This window comes from Bombina bombina, unplaced genomic scaffold (assembly GCF_027579735.1).
Source record: "Bombina bombina isolate aBomBom1 unplaced genomic scaffold, aBomBom1.pri scaffold_513, whole genome shotgun sequence".
Taxonomy (NCBI): Eukaryota; Metazoa; Chordata; class Amphibia; order Anura; family Bombinatoridae; genus Bombina; species Bombina bombina.
The window spans coordinates 237,176-264,267 of record NW_026512977.1 but is presented as its reverse complement, the minus strand read 5'-3'; the positions used below and the strand labels follow the sequence as shown (position 1 = coordinate 264,267).

The following is a 27,092-nucleotide window of genomic DNA, read 5'->3' as shown; positions in this document are numbered from 1 at the left end:
ATATCTTTAAAATTAACCTTACTCACAATGAATCACATTAAAAATACCACAATAAAATACAAGAATATGGACCACTAACTTAACAGTACTTAGTTAAACAATATAACAAGATACTTTAACAGCCAATTTATATGCCAATTAATCTGAGCTGAAATACCCTCTTGTTTAGCAACAATAAAGCAAATTTTAAAATATATCACAATAGCTACAAATAACTTAATACACCATAGAAATTTAACTACAATAACCAATTTATATGAAATTTCACTATTAAAACTGATTTATAAATATAAAATACAAATTCTTTTCTAGCAAATAAAATTATTTAGCATTAATGTGACTGGTTCTAACTTACACAGGACTATGGATATAAACTTAAAATACCAAATATGCTCTTTAAAATTACCAGCTGCAATCTAACTATAGCTTTAGAATACCTTTGTTAAAATCTATTAAATATAAAATATAGATCAATCGTATACATCACCAATTAAACCAGATGAGTGTTTCAGCTTTTTCAGATAAACCCAGTTCACCTCATAAATAAGAGGTATTGCAATATGGATAAGAAAAGTTAGGCCCAGTTTTGCTTTGTAAAAACTGTGTTCAAAGGCAGCAAGGTTATCCAGCTCAGTCAAAATTCAGCAGCAAAAGACCTCTTTCATTCCTCTTGCATGAGTTTATCAAGTGATAACTCTGCCTCTATTTTTTAATCATTGGTGAACGTTTTGGATACGCCCCAACCGGATGCATGTCCCTTCATTGGCTCTTGGAAATGCATATCGTTGGCCCTGGAAACATATGGTTATTTGATACTATAATTCCCTTTGGTTGTAATTCTTGAAAACATCATATGTATAAAAACATATGGTATAATTTACAGTACCGATTACAAATGCACCTATTAGATGTCTGAAAGATATAAGAAAATGTTATCCATTTTGAATCAATCTGTTTAAACATTTTACAATGACTATCTAGCTACTTATTAAATTCATCCAATACTTATCCAATATGTTATTATTAGGCATTTCTTCTCAGATCCACAAATATACGTTTATACGATTTATTATAGGCTTATGTCCCGCTGTCTAAACGGATGACACTCTTCAGCCAAAAAGACAAGGAAATTGAAGATGCCCTCTGACCCCTACGCTTCCCAGAATAGATAACAAACAGAAGAAGAAGTTTGTCTAAATTCCTTCATGGCCTGAAGATAAAATTTCAAGGCACAAACCACATCCAGATCATGTAGTAAACGTTCCTTTGAGGAAAGAAGGATTCAGACATAAGGAAGGAACCCCAATCTCTTGATTGATGTTGCAATTTGACACAACCTTAGGAAGAAATCCTAACTTAGTTCGTAGAACAGCCTTATCAGCATGGAATGCCATATGACTGTACATCTGGAAACTCAGGGAACCTCTTGTGCAGAAAAACTAGACAGGGCTGAAATCTGTCCCTTCAGGGGACTTACAGAAAAACCCTTCTCCAGTTCATCCTGGAAAACAGAATAAGTAGGTCCTCCACACCTTATGACAGATGCGACGAGCAACCCGGCTTACGAGTTTGAATAAGAGTATAAATAACTCTCTCCAAAAACACTATCTTGGCTAGGACAAAGCGTGTAAACTCCACACAGTCAGCCTCAGAGAATTTAGATATTGATGAGTAAAGAGACCTTGGTCAGCAGATCCCTGCGACAAGGTAACTTCCATGGAGGAGATGATGACATCCCCACTAGATCCGCAAACCATATCATCGCGGCCAAGATGGAGCGATCAGTATCACCGACGCCTGCTCTAGCTTGTTTCGAGCCACTACACAACGAAGTAGTGGTAACGATCGGAAAATATAAATGAGATTGAACCTCCAAGGCACCGCTAATGCATCTGTTAGGTCCGCCTGAGGATCCCTGTACCTTGACCCATATTTGGGTAGCTTGGTAGTGAGACTGGACATCATAAATCTACTTTTGCAAATCTTCGCAAACACTTCGGGATGGAGAGACCATTTCCCCTGGATGAAAGGATTGTCTGCTGAGAAAGCCCGCTTCCCAGTTGTCCACACCCAGGATGTGGATCACTGAAAGCGAACAGATGTGGGTCTCTGCCCACTCCAGAATCCGAGATACTTCCCTCATAGCTAGGGAGCTTCTCGTCATCGCCCCCCCCCCCTGTAGGATGATGTAAGCCACCGAGGTTATAATGTCTGATTGAAATCTGATAAACTGGGACAAACCCAGCAGAGGCCAAGCCTTCAGAGCTTTGTATATTGCCCGAAGTTCCAAAATGAGATTGAGAGGGAGCTTTCCTCCTGAGTCCATAGGCCGTGTGCCATCCTGGCACCCCAAACAGCTACCCATCCTGACAGACTCGCAACCGTAGTCACAATCCCCCAGGATGGTCTAAGATGGATGTCCCTCGGGATGTGTTAACCCGGACAAAACCACCAAGAGAGCGATTCTCTAGATCGGTTGTCCAGAGAAATCTGTTGAGACAGATCTGAATGATTGCCGTTCCACTGCCTCAGCATACGCAGTTGCAATGGTCTGAGGTGAAAACCTGGCAAAGGGAATGATGTCCATGCTGGACACCATGAGACCAATCACCTCCATACATCGAGGCACAAATGGCCTTAAGGAGGTCTGGAGGGCAAGACATGTTGAAGCTAGCTTGCAACTTCTATGGTCTGTTAGAAATATCCACCTGTCTATAGAGTCTAAGAGAACTCTCTCTAGATTTATCTTCCATCCATGGGATCAAAGAAGACATAGGAGAGATTCCGAATGGTCTACTCTTCGCAAAATTTCTTGGAGTCATAGCTAGACCAAACGGAAGTGAAATAAACTGAGTGCTGGTCCAGGAACGCCAACCTTAATAACTGGAAGTGGTCCTTGTGGATTGGTACGTGAAGGGAGCACATCCTTCAGATCTATTGTGGTCATGAACTGCCCAGGGGAAGAATGGACCTTATTGTCTCCATCTTGAATTAGGGGACATTTAAAAACTTGTTTAAAGCACTTTAGGTCCAGAATCAGACAGAAAGTTCCCTCCTTCCTTGGGACCATGATAAGGTTTAATAGTATCCCAAACCTCTCTCTGCGATAGACACCGGGACAATAACTCCTAAGAGGACAGATCCCATATGCACCCCAGAAAGGCTTCCCCCTTTTCTGGTCTGGAAGACAGGTTTGAGAGAGGGAATCTGCCCTTGGGTGGCTGAGACTTGAAACCTATCTTGTAACCCTGAGCTATGAACTCCAGGATCTATGGATCCTGAACGTCCCTGAACCCAGTGACTGAAAACAGCGACAGACTGCCCCCTACACGATCCATAAGAGGACCGGGGACCGCCCATTCATGCCAACTTAGTCTTGGCAGGCTTCTTGCTCTGCTTGGATTTATTCCAGGACTGAGCTGGCTTCCAAGTGCTCTTGGTTTGCTCTGGCTTTATCAGAACGAAAGGAACAAAAATTGGAATTTTGTCCTATAGACTAGTTCTTATTCTCGTGCGATCGGAAGGCACCCTTGCCCCCTGTGACCATGGAGATAATGGAGTCTAGGCCTGGACCAAACAAATTCTTCCCTTAAAAAGGGAGGGAAAGAAGTCTAGACTTAGAAATCATATCTGCAGACCATGACTTCAGCCAGAGCCCGATGGGCCTGAACAGAAAAAGCTGAAGCAGTAGCATTCAGGTGAATAATCTGTTTATTAGCATCACAAATAAAAAAAAATAGCAACCCTCAAGGCCTTAATTCTTTCCAGAACAACATCTAGGGGACTCGCCCCCTTGATTAAATCTCGTAAGAAGTCGCACCAGTAGGTAGCTGCTCCAGCAACCGCGGCAACAGCCGCCACCGGTTGAAACATCTTATTTAACAGAGTTTCCATCTTTTATTCATGGGCTCTTTAAACGAAGAGCTATCCTCAAGCGGGATAGTAGTACGTTTAGCAAGAGTGAAGATAGCGCCATCCCTTTAAGGGACAAAACCCCACAAACTCCATTGAGAGTCCAGGACCTGGAATAATCTTAAAGGGAGAAGAGAGGGAAAAGGAAACCAATCCTGTCCCATTCATTCTTAATAATGTTCACAATCTAACAGGAAGGGAAAAAGGTACCCCCCTGTCCTCAAACTCTGATTTGGAATCAAAAGTTCATCTAATTCGGCCATATGCAACCTCTAAATTCGCCAAAACTTCCTTTAGAAGAAAGTGCAATTCCTAAACTAAAAGTCTGATTCCTCCGTAGCCGGAGGATTAGAGGCAGCAGACTCCGACCCAAAATGTTCATACTCTGAAGTCTCAGAAAAAACTTCATCCTCGGATAACCTATCAGTTAATTCAATAAATGATCTGATGTACTCTGGGAAGGAGTGCAATATGTAACCTTTTGCTTGCGCTTAGCAGGGCGAGGTAAAGCACGAAAGGCCGCATGAAAGGCCGCAGACAGCGCCGTCTGAACTGCGCAGTAACGTCTGGTGGAAAAAAAGGCCCCCTCCAGATGGAGGATTAGCAATGCTACGGGAAACTGCATGTAGAGGGAGATGAATGTAGGGTACACACCTCACTGGACGACAACTCCTCAGAGGTGGACGGCTCAGCAGTATCAAATATGTTTGATATAATCACAATATCAAGGCATATGGAACATAATTGAGAGGGCGGATCTAAGGCCTCCTCACAATGTAAACAGAAATTAATCTTAGGAATAGAGGGAGTACCCTCTAAAGTAACAGAATCCTCCATCGCTAGAGCAATAACCGGAGAACTATAGAAAATAAAACAATCTTATTTTATTTTTAAAAAAAACGGCACCTTTATACCCCAATGGCTGGGACACTCACCACCTCCTATGACCCAGACAGTACAGAGAATTATGACTCCTCTCTGACAGACACCCTGTCAGGAAAGAGGGAATGAAAGCTGTGACCACTCTGGTGTGTATGTGTTGTATGAAAGTGTATATATTGTATGAGAGTGTGGGTGGTGTATATTGTATGAGAGTGTGGGTGGTGTATATTGTATGAGAGTGTATGGTGGAGAGAGACAGAGAGCGTGTTGTATGAGAGCGAGCGTGTTGTATGAGAGCGAGCGTGTTGTATGAGAGCGAGAGAGAGTGTGTTATTACCTTACAACACTTTCAAGTTTGACTAAAATCAGGAAAGTGTATGGTGTGTGTGTGTGCTGTATGAAAGTGTATGCTGTGTGTGTGTGGTGTGTGTTTGGGGGGGGGTGTATGTGTGGGGGCGTGGGGGGTGGGGTGTGTGGTATGAAAGTGTATGTTGTATGAAAGTGTATGTTGTATCAGAGTGTGGTGTGTGTGTGTGTCTGTTGTATAAGAGTGTCTGGTGTGTGTGCTGTATGAATATGGTGTGTGTATATTGTATGAGAGTGTGTGTGGTGTGTGTGTGTGGTGTGTGGTATGAAAGTGTATGGTGTGTGTGTGTGGTATGACAGTGTATGATGTGTGTGTGTGGTATGAAAGTGTATGGTGTGTGTGTGTGGTATGACAGTGTATGATGTGTGTGTGTGGTATGACAGTGTATGATGTGTGTGTGTGGTATGAAAGTTTATGTTGTATGAGAGTGTGGTGGGTGTGTGTCTGTTGTATGAGAGTGTGTGGTGTGTGTGCTGTATGAATATGGTGTGTATATTGTATGAGAGTGTGTGTGGTATGAAAGTGTATGGTGTGTGTGTGGTATGAAAGTGTATGGTGTGTGTGTGGTATGAAAGTGTATGGTGTGTGTGTGTGGTATGAAAGTGTATGGTGTGTGTGGTATGAAAGTGTATGGTGTGTGTGTGGTATGAAAGTGTATGGTGTGTGTGTGGTATGAAAGTGTATGGTGTGTGTGTGGTATGAAAGTGTATGGTGTGTGTGTGTGGTATGAAAGTGTATGGTGTGTGTGTGTGGTATGAAAGTGTATGGTATGTGTGTGTGTGGTATGAAAGTGCATGGTGTGTGTGTGGTATGAAAGTGTATGGTGTGGGTGTGTTGTATGAAAGTATGGTTTGTGTGTGTGTTGTATGAAAGTATATGGTGTGTGTGTGTGTGTGTGTGTGTGTATGTTGTACAAGAGTGTGTGGTGTGTGTGTATGTTGTATGAGAGTGTGTGCTGAATAAGAGTGTGTGGGTGTTGAATAAGAGTGTGTGGGTGTTGAATAAGAGTGTGTGGGTGTTGAATAAGAGTGTGTGGGTGTTGAATGAGAGTGTTTGTGTGTGTGTGGGTGTATATGTGTTGTATGAAAGTGTGAGTGTGTTGAATGAGAGTGAGAGTGTGTGTGTTGTATGAGAGTGAGTGTGTATGTGTGTGTTGTATGAGAGTGAGTGTGTGTGTGTGTTGTATGAGAGTGTATGTGTGTGTTGTATGAGAGTGAGTGTGTGTGTGTTGTATGAGAGTGAGTGTGTGTGTGTTGTATGAGAGTGAGATTGAGAGAGTGTGAGAGTGTGTGTGTGTGTTGTATGAGAGAGAGAGAGAGAGAGAGAGAGAGAGTGAGTGTTGTATGAGAGTGAGAAAGAGTGTTTGTGTAGTATGAGAGTGAGAGTGTTTGTGTTGTATGAGAGTGAGAGAGAGTGTTTGTGTAGTATGAGAGTGAGAGAGAGTGTTTGTATTGTATGAGAGCAAGAGAGTGTGTTTGTGTTGTATGAGAGTGAGAGAGTGTGTTATTACCTTACAACACTTTCAAGTTCGACTAAAATCAGGAATAAAGCACATACACATTTTAGTCACTTTGCCAAAAATTGCAGCTATCTTGTTGTATATTACATCAGAAATTTTAAGACTAAGCATAAAAAAGAGCAGTGAAGGAATGTGGTATCATGGCACAGGGACCTTTAGTTTACCTGATTTAAAGCGCCATTACAGTTAAAAAAAAAAAAAAAAAAAATTACATGTTCTAATCAGTCAAAGCATGTAAATTGTAAGTCTATCGACCTTAGTCTACTGTGTGTTTAACTAACACAAAGGGGTTAAACACAGTAGATATACCACTCGTAACTCGCACTGCTGGTCCCAAGCAGAAGATGCTGCTGATCCAATCAGCAGCGCCAGTTCCACATCTGGGACTTGCGACTAGCATTGCTGATTGGATCAGCAGCGTTTTCTACTCGCCACTAGCAGTGCTCTGAGAGTCCCAAGCGGTATTTCTACAGTGTGTGTAACCCCTCTGCGTGGGTTAAACACATAGTAGTCTAGGGTCAATAGTGTTAAAACTAAATGTTCTAACAGATTAGAGCATGTCATTTTTTTACTTTAATGGCCCTTTAATAATAATATTTTCTTTAAGATGAATCATGAATGTTAACACTATTTAATTCCATTTTAATTGGTATGTTCAAGTAAAAAGCCTATTGATTACAACATGTGGAAATATATTATCTACTATTAAAAGAAAGAAAAATACGTCAGTCTAGTCAAAATTAAACTTTAATGATTCCGATAGAACATGCAATTTTAAGCAACTTTCCAATTTACTTTGATCATCAAATTTGCTTTGTTTTCTTTGTATTCTTAGTTGAAAGCTAAACCTAGGTAGGCTCATATACTTATTTCTTCTGTTAAGTGTGATCAGTCCACGGGTCATCATTACTTGTGGGATATTATCTGCTCCCCTACAGGAAGTGCAAGAGGATTCACCCAGCAGAGTTGCTATATAGCTCCTCCCCTCTACGTCACCCCCAGTCATTCTCTTGCACCCAGCAACTAGATAGGTCGTGTGAGAGGACTATGGTGATTATACTTAGTTTTATATCTTCAATCAAAAGTTTGTTATTTTAAAATAACACCGGAGTGTGTTATTACCTCTCTGGCAGAGTTTGAGGAAGAATCTACCAGAGTTTTGCTATGATTTTAGCCGGAGTAGTTAAGATCATATTGCTGTTTCTCGGCCATCTGAGGAGAGGTAAACTTCAGATCAGGGGACAGCGGGCAGATGAATCTGCATAGAGGTATGTAGCAGCTTTTATTTTCTGACAATGGAATTGATGAGAAAATCCTGCCATACCGATATAATGTCATGTATGTATACTTTACACTTCAGTATTCTGGGAGAATGGTAATTCACTAGAATTACACTGTAAGAAAGACATAAAGCTGTTTAATAACTAGAGATTATGTTTAACGTTTTTGCTGGAATGTAAAATCGTTTTCATTTACTGAGGTACTGAGTGAATAAATGTTTGGGCACTATTTTTCCACTTGGCAGTTGCTTAAATCTGTTTTTTTCTGTCAGTTTCTGTTCTCCCTCACTGCTGTGTGTGTGGGGGAGGGGCGCTTTTACTATGCATCAAATATTTCAGTCAGCACAGCAGAGCTGTGAGAATTATAGTTTGACTGAAATAAAAACGTTTATTCTGTAATTTGTTTCCTGCTTTCAGAAATTGTTATCTTTGCTAATGGGATTAAACCTTTGCTAAAGTTGTGTTGTTTAATTGCTGAGGGGAACAATCCTTTGCTAAAACTGTATATTCTGACAAAGATTGATGCTATAACTTAATTATTTTAACTGTTATAATTTTTTTCTGTGCTTCTTAAAGGCACAGTTCGTTTTCATATTATTTGTAAATTACTTTGAAAAGTATTTCCAAGTTGCTGTTTATTTGCTAGTGTGTTAAACATGTCTGATTCAGAGGAATATCTCTGTGCTATATGTGTTAATGCCAAAGTGGAGCCCAATAGAAATTTATGTACTAAATGTATTGATGCTATTTTAAAAAACAGTCAATCTGTACAAATTGAACATATTTCACCAAACAACGAGGGGAGAGTTATGCCGACTAACTCGCCTCACGTGTCAGTACCTGCATCTCCCGCTCAGGAGGTGCGTGATATTGTAGCGCCGAGTACATCTGGGCGGCCATTACAAATCACATTACAAGATATGGCTACTGTTATGGCTGAAGTTTTGGCTAAACTACCAGAACTAAGAGGTAAACGTGATCACTCTGGGGTGAGAACAGAGTGCGCTGATAATGCAAGGGCCATGTCTGATACTGCGTCACAGTTTGCAGAACGTGAAGACGGAGAGCTTCATTCTGTGGGTGACGGTTCTGATCCAAATAAACTGGACTCAGACATTTCAAATTTTAAATTTAAGCTTGAGAACCTCCGTGTGTTACTAGGGGAGGTATTAGCGGCTCTGAATGATTGTAACACAGTTGCAATCCCAGAGAAAATGTGTAGGTTGGATAAATATTTTGCGGTACCGACGAGTACTGACGTTTTTCCTATACCTAAGAGACTTACTGACATTGTTACTAAGGAGTGGGATAGACCCGGTGTGCCTTTCTCACCCCCTCCTATATTCAGAAAGATGTTTCCAATAGACGCCGCCACACGGGACTTATGGCAAATGGTCCCTAAGGTGGAGGGAGCAGTTTCTACTTTAGCTAAGCGTACCACTATCCCAGTGGAGGATAGCTGTGCTTTTTCAGATCCAATGGATAAAAAATTAGAGGGTTACCTTAAGAAAATGTTTGTTCAACAAGGGTTTATATTGCAACCTCTTGCATGTATTGCGCCTGTCACGGCTGCAGCAGCATTTTGGTTTGAGTCTCTGGAAGAGACACTTCAATCATCCACACTAGATGACATCACACACAAACTTAAATTCCTTAAGTTAGCTAATTCATTTATTTCAGATGCCGTAGTACATTTAACTAAACTTGCGGCTAAAAATTCAGGATTCGCCATTCAGGCACGCAGAGCTCTGTGGCTGAAATCCTGGTCAGCTGATGTTACGTCTAAATCTAAATTGCTTAATATTCCTTTCAAAGGGCAGACCTTATTCGGGCCCGGCTTGAAAGAGATTATTGCTGACATTACAGGAGGTAAAGGTCATGCCCTGCCTCAGGACAAGGCCAAAGCCAAGGCTAGACAGTCCAATTTTCGTTCCTTTCGTAATTTCAAAGCAGGAGCAGCATCAACTTCCTCTGCACCAAAACAGGAAGGAGCTGTTGCTCTCTACAGACAAGGCTGGAAACCTAACCAGTCCTGGAACAGGGGCAAACAGGCCAGAAAACCTGCTGCTGCCCCTAAGACAGCATGAATTGAGGGCCCCCGATCCGGGACCGGATCTAGTGGGGGGCAGACTTTCCCTCTTCGCCCAGGCTTGGGCAAGAGATGTTCAGGATCCCTGGGCGTTAGAGATCATATCTCAGGGATACCTTCTGGACTTCAAATCCTCTCCCCCAAGAGGGAGATTTCATCTGTCAAGGTTGTCAACAAACCTAACAAAGAAGGAAGCGTTTCTACGCTGCGTACAAGATCTTTTATTAATGGGAGTGATCCATCCAGTTCCGCGGTTGGAACTAGGACAAGGGTTTTACTCAAATCTGTTTGTAGTTCCCAAAAAAGAGGGAACCTTCAGGCCAATCTTGGATTTAAAGATCCTAAACAAATTCCTAAGAGTTCCATCGTTCAAGATGGAAACTATTCGAACATTTTTGCCCATGATCCAAGAGGGTCAGTACATGACCACAGTGGATTTAAAGGATGCTTACCTTCACATACCGATTCACAAAAGCCATTACCGGTATCTAAGGTTTGCCTTTTTAGACAGGCATTACCAGTTTGTAGCTCTTCCATTCGGACTGGCTACGGCTCCAAGAATCTTCACAAAGGTTCTGGGCACTCTTCTGGCGGTACTAAGACCGCGAGGAATTTCAGTAGCTCCGTACTTAGACGACATACTGATACAAGCTTCAAGCCTTCAAACTGCCAAATCTCATACAGAGATAGTACTGGCATTTCTAAGGTCGCATGGATGGAAAGTGAACGAAAAGAAAAGTTCTCTCTTTCCACTCACAAGAGTTCCCTTCCTGGGGACTCTGATAGATTCTGTAGAAATGAAGATTTACCTGACAGAGGACAGGTTAACAAAACTTCAAAGTGCATGCCGTGTCCTTCATGCTATTCAACACCCGTCAGTAGCTCAATGCATGGAGGTAATCGGACTAATGGTAGCAGCAATGGACATAGTTCCTTTTGCATGCCTACATCTCAGACCACTGCAACTGTGCATGCTAAGTCAGTGGAATGGGGATTACTCAGATTTGTCCCCCACTCTAAATCTGAATCAAGAGACCAGAAATTCTCTTCTATGGTGGCTTTCTCGGCCACATCTGGCCAGGGGAATGCCATTCAGCAGGCCAGACTGGTCAATTGTAACAACAGACGCCAGCCTACTAGGTTGGGGCGCTGTCTGGAATTCTCTGAAGGCTCAGGAGAGTCTTCTTCCAATAAACATTCTGGAATTGAGAGCAGTCCTCAATGCTCTTCTGGCTTGACCCCAGTTAACAACTCGGGGGTTCATCAGGTTCCAGTCGGACAACATCACGACTGTAGCTTATATCAACCATCAGGGAGGGACAAGAAGCTCCCTAGCAATGATGGAAGTATCGAAGATAATTCGCTGGGCAGAGTCTCACTCTTGCCACCTGTCTGCAATCCACATCCCGGGAGTGGAGAACTGGGAGGCGGATTTCTTAAGTCGTCAGACTTTTCATCCGGGGGAGTGGGAACTTCATCCAGAGGTCTTTGCCCAAATACTTCGACGTTGGGGCAAACCAGAGATAGATCTCATGGCGTCTCGACAGAACGCCAAGCTTCCGCGCTACGGGTCCAGATCCAGGGATCCGGGAGCGGTCCTGATAGATGCCTTGACAGCACCATGGACCTTCAGGATGGCTTATGTGTTTCCACCTTTCCCGATGCTTCCTCGATTGATTGCCAGAATCAAACAGGAGAAAGCATCAGTGATTCTAATAGCGCCTGCATGGCCACGCAGGACTTGGTATACAGATCTGGTGGACATGTCATTCTGTCCACCTTGGTCGTTACCTCTGAAACAGGACCTTCTGATTCAGGGTCCTTTCAAACATCAAAATCTAACTTCTCTGAAGCTGACTGCTTGGAAATTGAACGCTTGATCTTATCAAAGCGTGGTTTTTCTGAGTCAGTTATTGATACCTTAATACAGGCTAGGAAGCCTGTTACCAGAAAGATTTATTATAAAATATGGCGTAAATACCTATATTGGTGCGAATCCAAAGGTTACTCTTGGAGTAAGGTTAGGATTCCTAGGATATTGTCTTTTCTACAAGAAGGTTTAGAAAAGGGGTTATCCGCTAGTTCCTTAAAGGGACAGATCTCAGCTCTGTCCATTCTGTTACACAAGCGTCTGTCAGAAGTTCCAGACGTTCAGGCTTTTTGTCAGGCTTTGGCCAGGATTAAACCTGTGTTTAAAGCTGTGGCTCCACCATGGAGTTTAAACCTTGTTCTTAACGTTTTACAGGGTGTTCCGTTTGAACCCCTTCATTCCATTGTTATAAAGTTGTTATCTTGGAAAGTTCTATTTTTAATGGCTATTTCCTCGGCTCGAAGAGTCTCTGAATTATCAGCCTTACATTGTGATTCTCCTTATTTGATTTTTCACTCGGATAAGGTAGTTCTGCGTACTAAACCTGGGTTCTTACCTAAGGTAGTCACTAACAGGAATATCAATCAGGAGATTGTTGTTCCATCCTTGTGCCCAAATCCTTCTTCGAGGAAGGAACGTCTTTTGCACAATCTGGATGTAGTTCGTGCCCTTAAATTTTATTTACAGGCAACTAAAGATTTTCGACAAACGTCTTCCCTGTTTGTCGTTTACTCTGGTCAGAGGAAAGGTCAAAAAGCTTCTGCTACCTCTCTCTCTTTTTGGCTTCGTAGCATAATTCGTTTAGCTTATGAGACTGCTGGACAGCAGCCTCCTGAAAGAATTACAGCTCATTCCACTAGAGCTGTGGCTTCCACTTGGGCCTTTAAGAATGAGGCCTCTGTTGAACAGATTTGCAAGGCTGCAACTTGGTCTTCGCTTCATACTTTTTACAAATTTGACACTTTTGCTTCCTCGGAGGCTATTTTTGGGAGAAAGGTTCTTCAAGCAGTGGTTCCTTCTGTATAAAGAGCCTGCCTATCCCTCCCGTCATCCGTGTACTTTTGCTTTGGTATTGGTATCCCACAAGTAATGATGACCCGTGGACTGATCACACTTAACAGAAGAAAACATAATTTATGCTTACCTGATAAATTCCTTTCTTCTGTAGTGTGATCAGTCCACGGCCCGCCCTGTTTTTTAAGGCAGGTAAATATTTTTTAAATTATACTCCAGTCACCACTACACCCTTGGCTTCTCCTTTCTCGTTGGTCCTTGGTCGAATGACTGGAGGTGACGTAGAGGGGAGGAGCTATATAGCAACTCTGCTGGGTGAATCCTCTTGCACTTCCTGTAGGGGAGCAGATAATATCCCACAAGTAATGATGACCCGTGGACTGATCACACTACAGAAGAAAGGAATTTATCAGGTAAGCATAAATTATGTTTTCTAAGCCCTTGATGGTCGCCTCTTATCTCAGTGCATTTTGACCGTTTTTCACAGATACACAGTGCTAGTTCATGTGTTCTTTATAGATAACAATGTGCTCACTCACTTGGAGTTATTTATGAGTCAGCACTGATTGGCCAAAATGCAAGTCTGTCAAAATAACTGAAATAACAGGGAGTCTGCAGAAGCTTAGGCAATCACAGAGGTACAAAGTGTTGGTTATGCAAAACTGGGGAATGGGTAATAAAAAAGGTATTATCTATCATTTTAAACAATAACAAATCTGGAGTAGACTGTCCCTTTAAACATGCATCTGATGAAAATAATGAAATGTCAGAAGAACATTTTTCCTCCAATTTAAAAACCATATACCAGAACCTGTAGTTCGGCATACATTAATGCCGATTACATTTCCTTATAAAACATATAACCTGTCTACACAATGAATTGTCTTGTCTTAGGCAAAAGTCAAAGAAAGGTCATGCCACATCAAACATGCCAGATTCATACGATAGAGCAGACAGCTTCCTTCATTTGCAGGCACCACTTAATCCTTGCAGGATACACTTAAAATTAGAAAACAAACCACATCAAAAAAAATGTAACAATGACTGGCAGGCTCCATAAAAAAGTAAACTAAAAATGTTATTTTCCCTTTGGCAGTATTGTTGGCTACAACATTTTCAGCCTATATCAATTGAGTCATAAAATCCTGAATATCCGTGATTTTATTATTGTTTTTAAAAAATGAATTTTTCTTCCAAATATTTCAAGTAGTTCAGATTAAACCAATAACTACTTTTGTGATATATATATTTTTTTTTATTATTTTTAAAGTCTTCTTTTATTGTTTAAACAGATAACACCTTTACTACCCATTCTCCAGCTTTGCACAACCAACATTATTATATTAATCTACGTCTACATTTCTGAATCTCTGCCTGTTTCTAAGCCCCTGCAGGCCACATCTTAGCTTAGTGCATTTTATTAGCTTTCCACAGCCAGTGCTAGTTCATGTGTGCCATATAGATAATATTGTGCTCAATCCATTGGAGTTATCCAGGAACCAGCACTAATTGGCTAAAATGCAAGTTTGTAAAAAAGCATTAAGATAAGGGGCAGCCTGCAGAGTCTTAGATACAAGGATTTCACAGAGGTAAAAAATGTATTAATATAACTGTGTTCGTTATGCAAAACTGGGGAATGGGTAATAAGCGATTATCTTTTTAAACAATAACAATTCTGGAGAAGACTGTCCCTTTAACTGTTTGTAGGTTTTAGGTTGTGAACATTTAACAGCTATATACTATAGCTATAATATCACACTAACATGTTCCTTCTGCTTCCATTTTCTGTATATGGGATGTTTATAATAATTGGTATTTGATTTAAAATTTTATGGATTGCTAAATTGTTTAAAGGGATATTAAAGCCAAAATTAAACTTAAATAGATTACAAAGACTATAAAATGTTAAACAACTTTCCAATGCTTCTATCTCACATTTTGCTTACTCTTTTGTTATCCCTTGTTAAAGAGTAATCCTAGCCAAGCTCAGGAGCGTGCACGTCTTTAGACATCTGGCAGCAGTCTTTACAACGTTTCCAGCAACGTTATACATAGTTGCTAACATTTCTGTCATATAATGTTAAAGATGTGCACAGTCCTAAACTCCTATCAACCTACCTAGGTTTACACTACAACAAAAAATACCAAGAAAACAAAGCAAATTTGGTAATTGAAATAAATTGGAAAGTTGTTAAAAACAGAATGCCCTTTCTAAATAATGAAAGTCTTTTCACTGTACTACCTAGCTTCAAGAAAGCTAAGGGCTCGATTTATCAAGTCCTTCGCCCATCTACGACTGCAGATTCTCACAAGAGAACCTGAAGTCCGTATTTATGAAGTAGCGGTCATCAGAACGCTGCTTTCTACACTCTTCTCCCCCTCTTAGGTGGATAATTTCAATACAATATCAAAGTCTAACAAAATTAGTTTTAAATGCTTTTAACAAATTCCTTTTAAGTACCTAATGTGTATACTCTCCCTCAAAACATGCTTTAAAATGCCTTAATGAATAGTGTCTCTTAACAGATGTTATGCAGTTAATATTGCAGAACCGTAATCAGCACAAACAGGCTGTATACAATAGTACAGTAGTGGTTGTATGACGGTTTTGTAAAGAGACTACACACTATTAATTCAACCATTATTTATATATCAAAGGCCTCTGAAGTAGGACCACTATTCCTTTATTATCAAATATAACAAAGTAAAGCTAAATATGTAAAGGATATGAAACCCCCAAAAATGTCTTATTTCATTCAGGCAGAGCATACCATTTTAAAAAAAAGTTTCTAATTTACTTCTATTATCAAATTTGCTTCGCTCCCATGTTATTCTGTGTTGAAGAGATACCTAGGTAGACATCTGGAGCACTACACAGCAGGAAATAGTGCTGCCATCTAGTGCTCTTGTAATCTAATAGACTCTTGTAAAACTGCTGCCATATAGTGTTCCAGAAATGGGCCGGCTCCTAAGCATAGGTCCCAGCTTTTCAACAAAAGATACCCAGACAACGAAGAAAAATTGATAATAGAAGTAAATTAGAAAGTTGTTTAATATTGCATGCTCTGATTCATAAAATAAATTTTTTGGGTTTCATATCCCTTTTAAAGTAAACTCATATACCTGAAGAATACAAATCTATCAGAGGCTGATAAATAACTAGCAGCAGGCAAGATTATCAATCCAGGCAATATGGGGTGAACGTACAACATGGTTATTGAGCATCAGGGTCCACTTTTGGCTGCCAAGATTACCCTTGCAAAGGGTGAGCCAGCCAGGAGTAGCATTTGCACAGCCCTGTCAATCAACAGCTATGTCCTGTATAGGAATTACAAGTTTTGCAGCTCATATGTGGGACTTTACCTATGTCTTTATTCCCTTTGCCAGGCATAGTTATCTAGTCTCACTAACGTAAATTTTTGCATTACAAAGCCATTTTAAGCTGTCATAATTATATATAAATTATAATAGCAAAATCTGGTTAAACACACAATAACTAAAATAAACAGGAGTTTCAAGAGAATGGGTTTACACTGGAGTTTTCACAGAAACAAAAGATGTACAGACAATGCAAAAGGAAAACTGATTGATTCAGTATGGATTTTGGAACAGGCACCATTTTTAGTATACACTTCTCAGAGATACTGAGATTTATATATATTAATTTTTTTAATTTGTATTTTTTTTATTTTTATTGAAAGGCAATTGTTTCCAATTTGGTAAACATAACAGAGTAGACGAATTGCAGTGGATACACAGTGTATATATTTTCTCAACAATTTTTACTATGTTGAAGTAAATCGAACATTTTAAACATTGGCATTGGTTTTTAAAAGACCTTTGCTACAACTATAAAGCTTAAATCCCTTTAAGACTGTGTGCGTGTGGTGATAGTTGACCCTTTAACAGATGTTTGGGTTTTTGCTCGTCCCTTTAAGACTGTGAGACCAGGAGGTGAGTTGCCCTTTAAGGCTGTGGCGTGTCAACATTTTCTCAGCAGTTTGTCCTGCTTTTAAAATAAAGATAGCAAGAGAACGAAGAAAAATTGATAATAGGAATAAATTAGAAAGTTTCTTAAAATGTCATGCTCTGGGTCATGCAAGAAAAAAAATTGGGTTCAGTGTCCCTTTAAAGGGACATTATACACTCATTTTTTCTTTGCATAAATGTTTTGTAGATGATCTATTTATATAGCCCATAAAGTTTGTCTTTTAAAAAAAATGTATAGTTTTGCTTATTTTTAAATAACATTGCTCTGATTTTCAGACTGCTTACCAAGCCCCTAAGTTTTATGTGAATACCGTCAGCTACCTTCTCCAGCTTGCTCCTGTTTGTGTAAAGGGTCTTTTCATATGCAAAAGAAGGGGGAGGGGGGAGTGTCTTATTTGCCACTTGCAGTGGGCTTTCCAGCTACCTTTTCAACAGAGCTAAACGGACAGCTTCTAAGTAAGTTTTTAAACCGTTTTATACTGGATTTTTATATCAGTATCTGTGCATCTTATTCTTTATAGTAGTGTCTTTTACATGCAGTTATATAAAAATGAGTGTATACTGTCCCTTTAAGTGTCTGTGTACAGTAAAAAGTTACACATTTATAAAAACCTGTAGGCTGAGGGCTTCATATAATGTATCCAGGTAGGTGAGAAGAGCTGGCTGGGTAAAGTCTATGGGGAAACAGGGACTTTATAACTCCCTATTTGTTCCTGTAGACACAAACACTGCAGTATTATTGGTAGCCCTCATCTGAACCCCTATACTGATATTTGAAGTAGAATAGTGCTGTATGGCCGCAAAAACTATTTATAAGCTAACCTCAGATTTGACAGAACATATATTAAATGTGATAGAATTATTTTAATAAAAATGTAACGTTGATTCAATCTTTGAATATACATTTGCTAGCAGAAACCACATGAGCACACGTTATAGGATACTGCGGTATTTCTCATTGGCTAATAGAGACAACGAATACAGGGGTACAGTGGTAAAAGCTTAGTTGTTTTTTTTTTTTTAAGTAAGAATATACAAATCTGTCCATGTCGTTTTAACACACTGACTAAACATGTAGTGAAAGTTTCACACTCAGATGTAACTTTATAAAAAGCAGTTCAAACAGTAAAGGATTAACAATGAACTCTATGGAGTAAAAACATACATCTATCAAACATGATTTGCTGTTACAACTGTATTAAATCCAGCTCAACAACTGCTTTCCTTTAGCTGCACATAAAACATGCAACTTCGATATTATACAAATAAAGTTATAGTAGACGCTATTAGACTTACCTAAACACATGAAACCACACTTCCTACTCGCTAACGGAAATGGCATCACTTCCTTAGCAAAGCACTCTGGGATTTGTAGTTTGTTGATGTAAACCAGAGTTGATAATTCTAGAGCTAAATCCTAAACTAATCACTGCAATTTTAATATTGCGTTAAACGTTATTGCAAAGGAGTTTTGTGCATTATATTTTTTAAGCACATTGTTTTGCAGCTGGGATATAAAATAGTGTTAACTTATATTAACCCATTCCTACTAAAATCAATTCATACTAAAAAAAAATGAACGAAAACGAATCAATGTAAATAGTGATGTAAAAAAAAGGTGACAGGAGACGTAGCTATACATTTTGTTCCCAAACCTGTTTGTTATATTTGTAACCACAGCTACAGCGTCCTAATATCACAGCTGACTGCCAGTCTCGGAGTGCTGAGAGAAGTATATTTCCATTGTATGTGTTTAAAACTCATTTTTAAAACGGTATAAGTTATTGCATTTTATAAAGAACTGCGTTAATGTATAAGGCGACTGCATTATTAATATCTCTAATAGCTTTCAGCAGATTCTGATTTATGTGGTTTGGCAAGCAATGCATTTAGCTTTATAGTTGAAGCAAAGGTCTTTTTAAAACCAATGCCAATGTTTAAAATGTTCGATTTATTTCAACATAGTAAAATGGTTGAGAAAATATATACACTGTGTATCCACTGCAATTCGTCTACTCTGTGTTATGTTTACCAAATTGGAAACAATTGCCTTTCATTAAAAAAAAATACAAATTAAAATATATATACACTGTGAAAACTCCAGTGTAAACCCATTCTCTTGAAACTCTTGTTTATTTTAGTTATTGTGTGTTTAACCAGATTTTGCTATTATAATTTATATATAATTATGACAGCTTAAAATGGCTTTGTAATGCAAAAATTTACGTTAGTGAGACTAGATAACTATGCCTGGCAAAGGGAATAAAGACATAGGTAAAGTCCCACATATGAGCTGCAAAACGTGTAATTCCTGAGCAGGACAAAGCCGATGATTGACAGGGCTGTGCAAATGCTACTCCTGGCTGGCTCACCCTTTGCAAGGGTAATCTTGGCTCACTAATGCAAAAGTTGCAGTTTTGTGCTTCTTCCTTTGAATTTTTACTACTAATCACATTGCCTATATATAGTAAAAAAAACAAAAAACAAATCTGCAATTTGCTATGTTAAAGGTAAAATGTAAAAAAAAAACAATAATTCAGATAGAACATATTTTAAACAACTTTCCAATTTACTTCTATTATCAAATGTATTTAATTTACTTGGCATATTTTGTTAAAGGAGCAGTAATGCACTATTGGGAGCTAGCTGAGCACATCAGTGAGCCAATGGCAAGAGGCATATATGTGCAGCCACCAATCAGCAGCTAGCTCCCAGCAGTGCATTGCTGCTCCTGAGCCTACCTAGGTATGCTTTTCAACAAAGAGGACAAAGCAAATTAGATAATGAAAGTAAAATGGAAAGTTGTTTAAAATTATATTCTCTAGATGAACATTAGAGTGAAAGTAAATCCTAGCATTTTACAAACGCTAGGATTGACTTTTGAAACAAATAAAGGGGACTTTCATTCATGAAGTATAAGATACTTCATGTAGAAAGCTCCTTTATTTGTTTTAACCGATTGCCGTTTTTAGCTGCTACAGTAGCCCACGGCTAAAAACATTTTTTGCTAAGAGGTGACATTTTCACTTCTTAGCCTATAGCCGTGCAGTAAATCCAGCTCCCATGGGCGCCAAGCCGGATTTACCGCACGGCTATTGGCTAAGAGGTGAAAACGTCACCTCTTCGCAAATTTTTTTTTAAATCTTGTGCTTTTTTATTAGTATCCTTTGTTGAAAAGTAAAGCTAGGTAGGCTGATATAAGCTTAGGGGCATGCCTGTGTCTTTAGCAGGCTATGGAAGCAGTGTTTGCAACTATGTAAAACATTGCTATAAACATTGTTGCAAACACTGCTGCCAGATGGATAAAGACTAGTAACTTTTTCTCCCTGAGCTAGTAACTTTTAACCCCTGTCTAGTTAACTTTGGTGATATTTTTCCCACCCCTGTATGTATGTATAAATATATATATATATGCAGTCCTCTTTATCTTATGCAGGGTCCTGGATGTAAATGAGAGACACATTACAGTATAATGCTCACACAAAAAAACCTCAAAGATTTTACAGGAATTTTTTTCAAATTTTCATGCTGGCACGCTTTTGATCATCGTGCCCTTAGAAAAAAAAGATAAAATTATGAACTTTTAGTACCTATTTTGTACATGTTCCTCACACTCCGCACTTGGAGCTTTCTTTCTGCTGGCTTTTGTTTACATATATTTTCTGTAGCTATTACTGCAATATTGGAATTTTTAGTATAGGTGGGGATGCTACAGTTAAAATATATTTCAATGAAATGATACAATAAAGGCAAATTAGCTATTTGTAAGCAATTTAATACACCCCAGTAGATAAAATGTCACTTTAAAAGGTGATTAATACAAAACCTTTCTGTAGTCTTAAAGGGACAGTAAACACCTTGTAATTGCTATAGAATAATACATCAGCCAAGTCTAAAATTTAAAACAAATTTAACTTTTGTTTACTGGAATTTTTTTCAATAGCCACATACCATTCACCACTTGTCTTATTTGGAGGAGCTAACCTGTTATCTGTTAAAGCTAATCATGGAAAAACATAAATTATGCTTACCTGATAATTCTATTTCCATCGTGGGGAGGAGAGTCCACGGCTTCATTCATTACTTGTGGGAATTAAGAACCTAGCCACCAGGAGGAGGCAAAGACACCCCAGCCAAAGGCTTAAATACCTCCCCCACTCCCCTCATCCCCCAGTCATTCTGCTGAGGGAACAAGGAACAGTAGGAGACTCTCCTCCCCACGATGGAAATAAAATGATCAGGTAAGCATAATTTATGTTTTCCATCTAAAGGGGAGGAGAGTCCACGGCTTCATTCATTACTTGTGGGAACATATACCCAAGCTTTTATAGGACACTGAATGAAAACGGGAGGGTAAAAGAGGGACCCTTAATCTGAGGGCACCACAGCCTGTAGAACCTTTCTCCCAAAAACAACTTCCGCAGAAGCAAAAACGTCAAATTTGTAAAACTTAGTGAAGGTATGCAAGGAGGACCAGGTAGCCGCCTTGCAAATCTGCTCCATAGAAGCCTCATTTTTGAAGGCCCAAGACAAAGCCACTGCTCTAGTTGAATGAGCCGTGATCCTCTGAGGAGGCTTATGTCCCGCTGTCTCATAGACCAAGCGGATCAAGCTCCTCAGCCAAAATGATAAAGAAGTAGCAGAAGTCCTCTGACCCCTGTGCTTCCCTGAATATACGACAAAAATTGATTTAGATTGTCTGAAACCCTTTGTGGCCTGAAGATAGAACTTCAAAGCATGAACCACATCCAGATTATGAAGTAACCTGTCCTTAGGAGAAGAAGGGCTAGGACATAAAGAAGGAACAACTATATCCTGATTGATGTTACAGTTAGACACCACCTTGAGGAGAAACCCCAAACCTGTGCGAAGAACAGCCTTATCTGCATGAAACACCAGATAAGGGGGCTCATATTACAAGGCCGCCAGCTCAGAGACTCTGCATGCCGATGCAATGGCCAACAGAAAGAGAACCTTCCATGAGAGATCCTTTATGTCAAGAGAATGCATAGAGGCCCATTTATCAAGCTCCGTATGGAGCTTGTGGGCTCGTGTTTCTGACGAGTCTTCAGACTCGCCAGAAACAGCAGTTATGAAGCAGCGGTCTAAAGACCGCTGCTCCATAATCCTGTCCACCTGCTCTGAGCAGGCGGACAGAGATCGCCACAATTCAACCCGATCGAGTACGATCGGGTTGCTTGACATCCCCCTGCTGGCGGCCGATTGGCCGTGAATCTGCAGGGGGCGGCGTTGCACCAGCAGCTCACAAGAGCTGCTGGTGCAATGCTGAATACGGAGAGTGTATTGCTCTCCGCATTCAGCGAGGTCTGTAGGACCTGATCCACACTGTCGGATCAGGTCCGACAGACCTTTGATAAATTGGCCTCATAGGCTCAAATGGAACCCTCTGTAAGACCTTAAGTACCAAGTTTAAGCTCCAAGGGGCAGCAGCCTGCCTAAAAACAGGCCTGATTCGAGACAGGGCCTGAACAAAAGATTGGATGTCAGGGAGATCAGCGAATCTCCTATGCAACAGAACAGATAAAGCCAAAATTTGTCCTTTTAGGGAACTAGCGGCAAGACCCTTCTCCAAACCCTCTTGGAGAAAGGACAAAATTCTGGATACACTCACCTTGTGCCAAGGGTAGCCATGACTCTCACACCAGGACAAGTAAGTCCTCCACACCTTATGATAGATGCGACGAGTGACCGACTGTCTTGCCTGAACTAGAGTGTCAATCACATTCTCAGAGAAAACCCTTTTTGCCAAGACTAAGCGTTCAATCTCCATGCAGTCAGCCTCAGAGAATCTAGATTTTGATGTTGAAAAGGACCCTGCTCCAGCAGATCCCTGCGACAAGGTAACCTCCACGGCTGAGAGGATGACATCCCCCCAGATCCGCAAACCACGTCCTCAGCCACGAGGGAACAATCAGAATGGAGGACACTCTCTCCCGCTTTATACGAGCCACTACACGAGGAAGAAGCGGTAACGGAGGAAATATGTATACGAGACCGAACCCCCAAGGCATCACCAATGCGTCTATTAGCTCTGCCTGGGGGCCTCGATCCGTATCGGGGAAGCTTGAAATTCAACCTTGATGCCATAAGATTGATCTCCGGCACCCCCTATCTGAGACAGATCTCCGCAAACACTTAGGGGTGAAGAGACCATCCCTCGGATGAAAAGTCTGCCTGCTGAGAAAATCCGCTTCCCAGTTGTCCACACCTGGGATGTGGATAGCAGAGAGTGAACAATTGTGGGTCTCCGCCCACTCCAGGATCCGAGACACCTCCCTCATTGCCAGGGAGCTCCTCGTGCCCCCCTGGTGGTTGATGTAAGCCACCGAGGTAATGTTGTCCATCTGGAACCTGATAAAGCTGAAGTCCCCCAGACGAGGCCACGCCCTCAGAGCATTGTAGATCGCTCAAAGCTCCAGAATATTTATTGGAAGAAGAGACTCTAAGCGAGACCACTTCCCCTGTGCCATCCTGGCACCCCAAACAGCTCCCCATCCCGCCAGACTCGCGTCCGTGGTCACAATCTCCCAGGACGGTCTCAGGAAGGATGTCCCCATGGACAGGTGATCTGGGCGAATCCACCAGGAGAGGGAAATCCGAATCCGAGCATCCATGTATATCGGCTGTGACAGATCAGAATGATCGCCATTCCACTGTCTCAACATGCACAATTGAAGAGGTCTGAGATGAAACCTGGCAAATTACCAATCGTTTTCATGCACTGAGCTACAGATGGTCTCACTGTAGACTGAAGGGCAAGACAGGTAGATGTCATCTTTGTGCGTCACTTGTCTGTGAGAAAGATCTTCATGGACACAGAGTCTATGATCGTGCCCAAGAACTCCACCCTGGTACTGGAAACCAGGGAACTCTTCTCGAGGCTGACCTTCTAACCGTAAGATTGAAGTAACTGCAGCAGGACCCTGGTGTGGGCCTCTGCCAGATGGAATTGCGGCACCTGAACCAGGATGTCGTCCAGGTAGGGCGCCACCGCGATGCCCTGGGATCTGGCTACTGCTAGAAGGGCCCCAGGACCTTTGTAAGGACTCTCGTGGCCGTCGCCAGAGCGAAGGGGAGAGCCACAAACTGTAAATGCTGATCCAGAAAAGCAAATCTGAGGAACCTTAAATGGTCCCTGTGAATCGGAACGTGAAGCTAGGCATCCTTCAAGTCTATAGAGATCATTAGCTGCCCCTCTTGAACTAGGGGCAGAATGGATCTAATTGTTTCCATTTTGAACGATGGAACGGACAGGAACTTGTTTAAACATTTGAGGTCCAGAATCGGGCGGAACATGCCCTCCTTCTTTGGGACCATGAACAAATTGGAGTAATACCCTAGACCCTTTTCTGCATGGGGTACTGGTACGATAACCCCTAGAGCGGAGAGATCCCGCACACAACCCAGAAAGGCCTCTCTTTTTTCTGGCCTTGAAGACAGGTTTGACAGAAGGAATCTGCCCCTGGGAGGAGAGGACTTGAACCCTATCCTGTAACCCTGGGCGACTACCTCCAGAACCCAGGGGTCCTGAACATCCTGCAACCAGTCGTCTAAGAATAGAGACAATCTGCCCCCACTCGGTCCACAGACCAGTCGGGGGCCGCCCCGTCATGCGGACTTTGTCTCAGCGGGCTTCTTGTTCTGCCTAGACTTGTTTCAAGCTTGGGCAGGCTTCCAGGCACCCTTTGTTTGGTCCACTTTCGCCGTGGGCTGTTGGCTTTGCGCCTTATCCCCACGAAAGGGACGAAAATTAGAACCCTTAGGTTTTGCATTCTTATCCTGGGGAAGGCACCCTTGCCTCCTGTAACCGTGGATATGATAGAATCCAGACCTGGGCCGAACAGGATTTTGCCCTTAAAAGGCAAAGACAGCAGCCTCGTCTTCGAGGTCATGTCCGCCGACCAAGATTTTAGCCACAGAGCCCTGCGTGCTAGAACCGAAAAACCTGATACTTTAGCATTCACGCGGATAATTTGCATATTAGCGTCACAAATTAAGGAATTGGCTACCTTTAGGGCCTTAATCCTTTCCTGCACTTCCTCGAAAGATGGTTCACCCTCAATCATATCAAATAATGCATCGCACCAATATGACGCAGCTCCAGCAACCGCGGTGACAGCCGCTGACGGTTAAAAAACAAGCCGCGTGTGTTGAAACATCTTTCGTAACATGTTTTCCAACTTTTAATCCATAGGCTCCTTGAACAAAGAACTATCCTCTAAAGGAATCGTTGTGCGCTTAGCGAACGTGGAGATGGCCCCATCCACCTTGGGAATGGTCCCCCACAACTCCAGCTTTGCCTCCGGGACGAGGAAAAGCTTTTTAAAATGAGAAGAGGGGGAAAAGGAAGAACCTAACCGCTCCCACTCATTCTTTATAATATTCGCCATCTTGACAGGAACCCAGAAAGTCTGGGAAACCACCCTTTCCTCGTAGACCTTATCTAATTTAGGAATGGAGGTCTCTTCTGGAAGCTTCGGTTCCAGAACCTCTAAAGTAGCCAGTACCTGCTTTAGTAAGAAGCGCAAGTTCTCCATCTTAAACCTAAAACCGGGCTCCTCCTCTACCGGAGTTTTAGATGACACGAACTCCGACCCCGAAAGGGCCCCTTCCGATGCGTCGGAATAGGCCTAGTCATCGTACCACCCCTCTGGGGCGTCCAACAGAGACAAATCCTGGGACAGGCCGCTATGAAAAGCTCTACACTTGCGCTTAGCAGAACACGGCAAAGCATGGATCACCTTACCGACTGCCGTTTCAAGCTGATCCGCAAAATCAGGCGGCCGAGTAATCTTCCCCGAAGGGGTAACAGTCGGACCCTGGGGAGCTGCATGTGGGACTGTTAGTCTCCTCCATCGCAGATCAGACCAGAAGTGAAGAGGCCCCACCTGGTCACAAGGATATCTACGCAGGACCGCCCCTGCAGAGGAGAAAGCACGCCAAAAAAAACTGCCCAAAAACTCCCAGAAGAGAACCTGTCAATTCCACAAAAAATGCCAGAGCCGCGTCCTTGCACATAACACAGCCATCACACAATAAACTTATCATGTACATACCCCCCCGTTCAATAATCCCCATAAAAGAATATTAACCCTAGATTCTATAAAGATAAAGGTGCCACACTGTGGCCCTGTCTTCTGTGATTCATGATATAAAAAATGAAACGATCTTACCAGAATCTACGCCGTGGAACAGGAACACGGCCCTTCAAGTGTGACAGGTGGTAGCTGCGGTCCTGACATGGACTTGAGAGAAGAACGCAATCTGCGAAACTCGTGAACGCCGATTGCTGTAGGAGCTGTTAATATGAGTCGGGATGGTGTTGCAAAGGGAAGCTCCCTCTGCATCTCCGGACTCTAACGTTCACCCAGGCCCTCAACCGAGAAGCTTGAAGGGCTATTTAAACTCCTGTCCCATAGCAAAGGGTAGCACCCCTCATAAGAGACCTCCAATTTTCCGGCACCTCTCTGCCACCTCCTGTGACGAAAGGCAAAGAATGACTGGGGGATGAGGGGAGTGGGGGAGGTATTTAATCCTTTGGCTGGGTGTCTTTGCCTCCTCCTGGTGGCCAAGTTCTTAATTCCCACAAGTAATGAATAAAGCCGAGGACTCTCCTCCCCTTTAGATGGAAATACGTAATCTCTGAGCACTAGAAAATCCACAAATTTCAAAGTTAAATTATATAAAAAGGGGGCAAAATAAATAATGACAATATATTGTAAAAATTATTTTATTACACCTAACTACACATTCTATATGAAAATCTCAAAGTGTTTACTATCCATTTAAATTAATGACCCTATCAGACAAGTGTGTGAAAGATTTCTGAATCAATTAAGATTTGTTTGATGCAATTGTATTTCTATTTCCAAACCTCCACCACTAGATTTACTAGGAAGCAAATCCAGATTTGTTACTGAAGTAGATATTGCTTGCCACTGTTTCCTTTTTTAAAACAGAGGTTTTTTTAAAAAAAAAATAGAATTTTTAACAGCTTCTGTGACCCAAGATTCCTAGAGTGCTCATGGGTTTTATAAGTGAATAGTAAATATCCGTCTTAACAGCAATAGTAGGTGATTCTTGGAGCTGTAAAACCTGAAGCCTACTTCTGTTGCCTTGCTTGGCATGCACTTCCAGAACACTTTCTG

The 27,092-nt window shown here is 41.4% G+C and overlaps 1 protein-coding gene across 1 annotated transcript in view; it reads right to left on the bottom strand.

The window, feature by feature from the left end:
- LOC128644652 (nuclear nucleic acid-binding protein C1D-like) overlaps positions 1–18,270 on the bottom strand; it is a gene marked incomplete at its 3' end in the record, with an annotated part of 62,491 nt that extends 44,221 nt beyond the window's left edge. Inside the window, exon 1 of the mRNA XM_053697177.1 lies at positions 18,220–18,270. The remainder of the gene's footprint in view (positions 1–18,219) is intronic.
- Positions 18,271–27,092: the final 8,822 nt, after the last annotated feature.